The sequence below is a fragment of the Marmota marmota genome, unplaced genomic scaffold (genome assembly GCF_001458135.2).
Source record: "Marmota marmota marmota unplaced genomic scaffold, marMar, whole genome shotgun sequence".
Lineage (NCBI taxonomy): Eukaryota > Metazoa > Chordata > Mammalia > Rodentia > Sciuridae > Marmota > Marmota marmota.
In genome coordinates this window covers 11,209,195-11,217,831 of record NW_025999900.1, presented here as the reverse complement: position 1 = coordinate 11,217,831, position 8,637 = coordinate 11,209,195, and the positions used below count along the sequence as shown (strand labels likewise).

The window sequence follows — 8,637 nt, the reverse complement described above, 5'->3', positions numbered from 1 at the left end:
GTGGGGTGGGGGTGGCTCATCCTACAGCATCACAAGTTATGATAAATGCCCCAAGAGAAAAATAGACAAAGTGCTGATGGAAAACTAATCTCATTAGGGAGATTTGTTTGTGGTGACATTTGAAATGAGTCTGAAAAATGAGTAGTATACTAACAGATGGAAACGGGTGTCACTAGTCTTACTACGGTATTAATGTTCAATAATATCTATATCTAATAAGATCCTGGAGCGTTTGTAAGGCTGGTCCTGGCACAGTCTTCAGCTGGCAGGAGAACCAGCTGTCCTTTGGAGAACCCCCCTTTCTCCCACACCCAACCTAAGTGGTTTGAGAGAGTCTGGCCTCACCCCTGGCTCCACAGGAGACACGAGACCCAGAACCACATTCCCTTTAGCTCAGTGATGGGTCCAGGAGTAGGCAGTGACCCAAGTTGTGCTTGTCCTATAGCTTTTGCTGAAACTATTGGGGAAAAAGTCCTTCTCTTTCTGTTGGGGTTCCCATGCTGGTAGGTTGTCATTCAGAAATTGTTATGCTCGAATTCGGGACCCCCAAAAGACCACCAGAAACCAAGATCGATGTAAGCAGCAAAGAGGTGTTTATTGCGCGCGCACGCGCGCACACACACAGCAACTGGTGACGCTGAGAGGCCCCGAGCCCAGGGTTTGCAGCAGTTTTATACACTCTTTGGGGAAGGCAGGGACCCCCACATACATCATAGCATCTCTTAGCAAATCATCACACACCGCGGGAAAATCAAATAACAACTCTAAAACATGATTAGCACATTCACTGGCGGGAACAAGTTGGGTAGGGGTGATTGATTACTACAAGAGGGGGATTTATTTGAACTGATTGGTTTAAGCCAAGAGGGGTGTACGTGCTGAACTACATGGTTTCCCAACACGTTATCAACCACCATAAACTACTGGGAGGGTCATCTGGCATCCCAGGTATTTCCCTGTCTCATGCTGATTGGTGGCTGCTAGGGGGTTACTATGGGTCTCCACCTAGCCTGACTGAGTCTGGGACACCTGGCGCAGCAGATCTCTCCTGTTATTTGTAGATAAACCACTTAGCAGGGTGGGAATGTGCCTAGGAATGCTCTGTGGGTCTTTCCAAGGACAAAGGTGATGTCCCTTCCTTGGACAGGCTTTGCTCTGAGGTAGAGGCTGGTTTTTCAAAATTTCAAGGGGCCTGTTTTGTCACCACAGAGGGAGAACCAGAAAGATTCCTTAATTCTTCATTTGAGCACCTGGATCCAGTCACGCCTAAAACTCTACTCTTGGACATTTTAGTCACTCAAGCCAATAAATTACTTTCTTTTATAGTACATATATATTTTTGGTTGTCAATGGACCTTTATTTATTTATATGTGGTGCTGAGAATCCAACCCAGTGCCTCATACATGCTAGGCAAGTGCTCTACCACTGAGCCACAGCACCAGCCCTATAAAAACTTTTTAAATAAGTCATTTTGTGCTATGTTTGTGCTTTTCCTTTGCAAGGGGAGGGGTGAGGGTGGGGGGGGGAACCTAACCATTACAAAAAGCTTCAAAAATATGCTGTGAAAATAAACAAGGCTGTAGTGGGTAAGAGGGGCTGCAGATTTTCAAAGCAAGTCAAAGTTTTCCTGCTCTTAGCACTTTCCAAGTCAGCCTTCTAGGCCCAAGTGACTAAGACACTGGGACTTCACTCCCTGGTCTGAGGTGTTTCATGATTTTGCTGACTGCTGTGTGCTGAATACTTTTTTCCATGAATCAGAAATGAAATATGTAGGGCTGTAGCCACGAAGCAATGAAAACAGCTCATTTGCCTTTTGTGTCTCTCCAAGATTTGTTTTTCTGTGTCACACATTATAAGTGAAGAGTCATAATGATAATCCAGTTAGGATTTATTAACATTGAATAGACTTTTGAGAAAAGAGCCATTAATCCAGAAGTCAATTCATTGTAGAAGAATTGCAGGCAGAGTGGGTCAAGTGTCTTTACCAATGAATTTTCTGCCCCTTCAGGGAAAACTCTTGGATGTTTGAATTAAATGCCATATCTGGAAATGCAAGAATATAATTACTTTTACTGAATACTTACCATGTCTTTGGTACTGAGTACAATATTTGCTTACATATTTCTCTCTCTCTCTCTCTCTCTCTCTCTCACTAGGGATTTAACCCAGGGGTGTTTTGACACCGAACCACATCTCCAGCCCTTCTTATTTTTTATTCTGAGTCAGAGTCTCTCTAAGTTGTTTAGGATTTAGGACCTTGATAAACTACTGAGGCTGACCTCAAATTTATAATCCTCCTGCCTCAGCCTCCCAAATCACTGGGATTATAGCAGTGTGTCACCAAGACCAGCTATATTCTCTCTTAATTTTGTCAACTCTTCAAGGTAGTTTATAACCCTATTTTATAGGTGGAGAACGAGGCAGATAGTACCAGTTACTATCTATTCTTTCCATGTTCCCTATGGGGTGACATCCCCAGGGAGTTACAGCTTCTAGTTCAAAGCCCAGGCTCTGCTACTGCTGTGAATGTCCTTGTGATATGGTTCTGGCTAATGAGACTTGAAATGGCTAATGACACCCATTGTCCCTCCCATCCAGACATGACCACTGCCAATACTTTATCATATGTCCAGGGATTTATGGAAAACTGTTGCTTTCCAAATATGGATGCCATCTCTCCTTGTTCCTTCTTCCTGCCTGGAAGGAATGTGGGTATAAGGCCAGGGGCAAAGTAGCCATGTTGTGGCCTTGAGGCAACCACAAAAAGGAAAGCCACATTCTGAGTGTGATAGAGTAGGAAGACAGAGGTCTCGCCTGCGTCCCGCTCAGGCAAGATAAACTGTGATCCCCAGCATGTAGTGAGCTGGTTGTGAAATACAGTGAAAAATCATAGGATCCAGAGATAATTTTGAAATGCAAGTGTGGGACGGTCCGCGACCTTAAGGGTTCTTCTTCCACACTGGGAAAAGAGAGTAAGCCTGTGTTTTTTATTTTTATATGGGGATACACAAAGGCTTTTCCATAGAATATTCTTCATCAAATAAGGCAAGAAGTGGGCTGTCCAAGCCCAATGGGTAATGACCAACTGCAGAGCTACAGAGCAGCCTCTATAGCTGAGTGAAGCCTCTATAGCTGAGGTCATGTGCTTTGCGTAATAAGCCACAAAATGACTTGCAATGCCACAACAAAATCTCCTTGGCTTCAAGGCGGAGTAGAGGCTATGCAAATAGCTCAGAGGTGGCCCCACACACAGAAGGAAACTAAGATATTGCAGACATTGTAAAGCCACTGTACCTCCTTGGAAGGCCTTACTTCAGATTTGTTATGTGAAAAAAGTAACCCTTTGTTTTATTAACCAGTGAAGTTGGGTTTCTATTGTAGCCAACTGAAAGCAACCCCAACTGATACAGGGAAACCTTTCATTCCCTATTTGGTGTCTCCCTGCCCCTTCCATTTGGCTCGGTTTGTTGTTCAGAATTGCCTCTTGCAGACTTGCTTTCCTTCTTCTCCAGAAATATGAAGGGGGCAGAGAGGAAGTCTCCACCACTCTAACCAGATCTAGATTGAGGTCCTGGCTCAGGAAACAGATGTGCATCAACTCCCAGGGCCTTTACCCTCAAGGTCAGAGCCAGGCGAAGGCCCAGATCTGGAACTCTGCTCTGAAGTGTGGGCTGGGTTTCTTTCCTGGATCAGAGGACAACTTTCTGCTCTGAAGCTCTGTGGAAAAAGACAAGGAGAGGGATGATGGGTGCCAGTAAGGTGCAGCCCCCAAGGGGGTTTCAATCTGCTTCCTCTGTTGCTGGACACTCATGCTTCTGTTTGCACCAGGCCTTCCTGAGCCCATTACCTTTCCCCTGCACATTCTGGTAGCATCTCCACAGTGCCTTGCATGGGGGCTTCTGAACACTGGGCTCTTTGGAAACCTTGCAGCTCTGAGTAGCTTGCACTCTGTTCATATCTTTCTCCCAATACTCTCTTCCTCTTTAAAAAAATATATCTATCTCTCTCTCTCTCTCTATATATATATATATTATTGATAGAACTTTATTTTTTAAAAATTTATTTATATGTGATGCTGAGAATCGAATCCAGTTCAATTGCCTCACACATGCTAGGCAAGCGCTCCACCACTGAGCTACAACCCCAGCCCCACTGCCTTCCTCTTTTGAAGAAGGAATATAACATTATTTCCAGCATGGTTGGGTTTGTTTGCAATAATAGGAACATGTAGAAGCCCACCGGAGTAATTCTGGTTGACAGTGAGGATAGAAGAAGTATCTAGGAGGGTTTGTAGACTTCTCTTTGGTCCCTCACCTCCCTTTCTTTGTTATAATAAATGTAAGACTGTCAGCCTTTGTCCATATTGACAACCTGAGCACCCTCCCTTCTACCCAGACTCTGCCTCCTTGAGTCATAAACCTCTCAGTTTCTTGAAATTTGGATTTTTAAAAAAAATTTTATTAGTTCTAATCAGTTATACATGATAGCAGAAAGCTTTTCAATTCCTTGTATACAAATGGAGCACAATTCTAATGTGGTTTTTAGCTTCTCTGTTATTCAGAGGCTTCTTTGAACCCTTGGGAAAAAAGGGTTTTCTGCCCCATATTAGAATTAAGGGAATTGGGGGAATCAAAAGCAACACCATTGTATTTCAGAAATATAAATCTCTCAAAGTATTTCTCCAAAAAATTTCAATTATGGTAGGAAAATGTTAGTGGGAATGTTAGAGTGTTTCGTTTTGTCTAAAAAGAAGCCTGTAGTAATATAGCTATGTAATAAGATAGTCAAGAAAGGGAAGTTTTCATATAGAAAATATTTTAATGAAACATTCCAAACTGTTGTAGCATCTACTCCGAGATCTTAGAGTTGCTTCCAGAGTGACTCACTTACCAGCACTTTGGAACTGTTCAGCATAAACTGTAACCTTCTGGTATAAAGTGTATGCCAAGGAGAATTGGCATACACTGATAGGCAATCTGCAGCCTTAGGATCTTTCTTTCCACCCAATAACTGGGCTTTCACAGAAACCTCAGAAGGCCACTGGCTCATTCCTCTGTCTCTTGCCATTGAACACAAGCCAGGTCAGACAGCAGGGCAGCTGTTGCCTTTCATGGGCTCCTCTGGCAATCTGCCCACTGCTTTGGGTTTTGTGAGCCTCCTGTGTCTCTTGATGGGCCTTCTAGCTCTCAGGGCCCCCACTGCCACCACTCTGACTCTGGGCTTGCCTTTCTGGGATGATATCTCTGCCCCAGACCTTCCATCTGTCTTTACTGTGGGCCAGGTGTCAAGAGCCCGACAGTTGGATCAATAACTGGGGAGGGGGTTGTGTAACAAGGTCCAGGAGTTGCATTTCCCAGGAAACATATTTGCATTGTAACAGGGTCTTCTATGGGAGGAATGTTAAAGGAATTTCCAGGATTTGGAATAAGCTCACTTTCTCTCTCTCTCTCTCTCTCTCTTTCTCCAATGGGAGAAGAAGAAAAGATAAGGCAGAGAAAAAAGGAAGAGGAAGAGAAGAAGAATAGTAGTAGTAGGAAGATAATAGCTACTATTTATCAATTCAGCAAAAAGAACACAGAAAACACCCATTGTCCCTCCCATCCAGACATGACCACTGCCAATACTTTGTCATATGTCCAGGTACCCAGCACATAAATAAAAATGAATAGCTTTATCTCCAGTAGTCAAACTGAGCCACTTTTGTGAAACTTAAAAGAAAATTGCATAAACAGGACACCCCCCACCACCTCCTCCCCTCCTTCTCTTCCTCCTCCTCCTTCTTTCTTCTTTGTGGTACTGGGGACTGAACCCTAAGCCTCACACATGCTAGGCAAGCACTCTGTTTCTGATCGACAACATCCCCAGCTCCTTTTAATTTTATTTGGAGATAGGGTGTTTTTAAGTTGTCCAGGTTAGCCTCGAACTTTCAATCCTCCTGCCTCAGCCGGTCACACACACACTTCTTTTTGTATCATTTAATAACACGTATAAGATTCCTTGTTCCAGTAACCCCACTTCTAGGAATCTAGAGAAAAATCTAGAAAATTCTAGAGAAAAATCTAGAATAATAAAAATAGCAGTAGACATCATGTTAATTGTGCATTAAGGGTTTTCGACACATTGGCTCACTTTATTCTTACTCCAACTCTAATTCTTACCCCAACCCTGAAAAGCAGGTAACATCATCCATCACCCAAGGCCAGAGGTTAAGGCTAGCTGTGGGTCTGCTTCATCCATCTGGATCCTCTCAGAGATGAGCGTTCCCCCTTGCACCAGAGTTTCCTGTCCCACAAATGCTTCAGAGGCTGTGGCTGGGAGGAACAGGATCCAAATTCTTGCCATCACATTCTGGGGTGACAGTTCCAGCTGTGCCTTTCCACCTGCCCATTGTCCTCTTCCGTGAAGCCTTCCCTCATCTCTCAAGCATTCTTGTCTCCCCTTCCCTGTGCTCTCTCAGTGCTCTGAGGCTCCTTCTGTCTAGAGTGGGGAATAGACCCCTGCCTGTCCTCAAGTCACACTGTTTCTCCAGGTGTGGTCTGGGGGTCCCCCTCAGAGGGATCTGGGAAGACATTAGGAATGCAGACTTACTGAACTGGATTCCTGGGTCCAGATTCTCTTGCCGCACACTAAAGTGGGAGGGGAACTTCCCTGGTGTGTATGTCTCCTAAGAACAGGGACCTGGTCTCCCTCTGCTTTGTGTTCCTGCAGCGTGGCACGGTGGTGGTGAACAACAGCCAGAAGTGTTTGTTGAATGCACAGAGGTATTTCTTAGGAAATGAATGAGAGTAAGGATGGGGAAAAAAGTGGGATTGGGGCTGTGAAGTAACTGAGAGGGTATAATTTGAGAGCCTTGAGCCTTTTCAGGAGAGAAAGGAGATGGGGAGCCTCAGGGCTGATCCAGGATGCCCACCCTGGTCACCAGGAGAAATTTGGTCTGTCTTTTCTTTTCCTTTTTTCCTTAGACATGTATATTAGTCTCAGGGGAAAAAAAATTAAAAAAACAAAAACAAATTGAAACTTGAACTTTCACCAGAGTTAGTAATTGTGTATAAAGTAGGTCATAAAGAAGTGATAGCTAATGCACACACTACTATAACTGCTGATTCAGAAATCTCTATGCTTCATTATGAAATATGCAGAAAGGAAAACAAACAGATGATAGAAGTGGAAGGAATTCTAAAATAATATTTTCATAAGCAAATTCTGGCCTAACATATACTTAGGGGGCTGGGGAAAGCTCCAATGATACATACTCTTGAAAGCTGAAGAATTAGAATAAAATTGCCAAGCTAGAAATCTTTCCAGATGACGCAGAATCTCCTGAGGCACATGACCACTCAAATTCACAGCCTGAAAAGCCGCAGCAATGTCGTGGGGGTGTCCTTGTCACTCTGCCTCACAGCATGGGCAGGCAGGGTTTCAAGAAAGCAAGGACAGAAAGAAAAAACAAAATTTTAAAATCTGTTCTATTTTCTCTTTCCAGCACAAACAAACAAAAACCCACTTTGGGGGATTTTTTTTTTTTATATTTGTTTCATAAATTTTCTTAATGTGAAAAAATATCCATAACATAAAATGGCATTTTTTTTTTTTAATCAGGGATGAACCTAGGGGCATCCCAGATGCCCCTCCCCCGCCTTTTTTTATTTAAAAAATTTTTATTTAAGACAAGTTCCCACTAAGTTGTTCAGAGCCTTGCTAAGTTGCTAAAGCTGGCTTTGAACTTGTGATCCTCTTGCCTCAGGCTCCTGAGCCACTGAGATTATAGGCACCACCACACTCAGCCATTCTAACCATTTTTAATTCTGCAGGTCAATGGCATTAAGAACACTGACCACGTGTGCAGTCATCACTCTCTCTAGGACTTTTCATTATCCCAAACACAAACAGTGACTCTCTTCTCACTCATCATACAGCCCCTGTTACTGCCATGCCACTTTTCTGTTTGCACGAATTTGCCTATTCCACATATCTCAATAGAATCATATACTACTTGCTATTTGTCCTTCTGTACCTGGCTCACTTCACTTACCATCATGATTTCAAGGTTCATCTATGTTGTAGCAAGTATCAGAATACCATTCATTCTAATGGCTGAGTCATTCCGTTGTCTGTATATGCCACATTTTATTTATCCATTCAACCTTTGATGGACAGGTGGATTGTTTCTATGAATGACTGTTGAAGATAATGCTGCTATGAACATGGTGGACATATTTTTTTTTGAGTCCTTCTTTACAATTCTTTTCACTATATACCTTGGGGTGAATGGGTGCATTTATACGATGATTCTGTTTAACTTTCCAGAATGACAAACTGTTTTTTTTAATTTTTAAATTTATTTTAATTAGTTATACATGACAATAGACTGCACTTATGCACTTTGACGTGTCATATGTAGATGGGATACAATTTCTCATTTTTCTGAGTGTACGTGTTGTAGAATCACATTGGTCATGCAGTCACATATATACATAAAGCAATAATGTCTATTTTGTTCTACTATCCTTCCTATTCCCATATCCCTTCCTCTCCCCTCCCTTCATTTCCCTAATCTAATCTAAGGTAACTCTTTTCTTCTTTAGTGCCACTCCCCCCTTATAGTGAATTAGCATCTGCATATTAGAGAAAACATT

General features: G+C 42.9%; 1 long non-coding RNA gene across 1 annotated transcript; it reads right to left on the bottom strand.

Moving 5' to 3' along the window:
- Nucleotides 1-1,871: 1,871 nt before the first annotated feature.
- Nucleotides 1,872-3,937, bottom strand: LOC125615161. Its single transcript, XR_007345710.1, has 2 exons — nt 3,616-3,937; nt 1,872-2,044 (listed from the first exon to the last, which is right to left on the bottom strand). It is a non-coding gene; the product is annotated as an uncharacterized LOC125615161 (long non-coding RNA).
- Between the last annotated feature and the right edge of the window lie 4,700 nt (nt 3,938-8,637).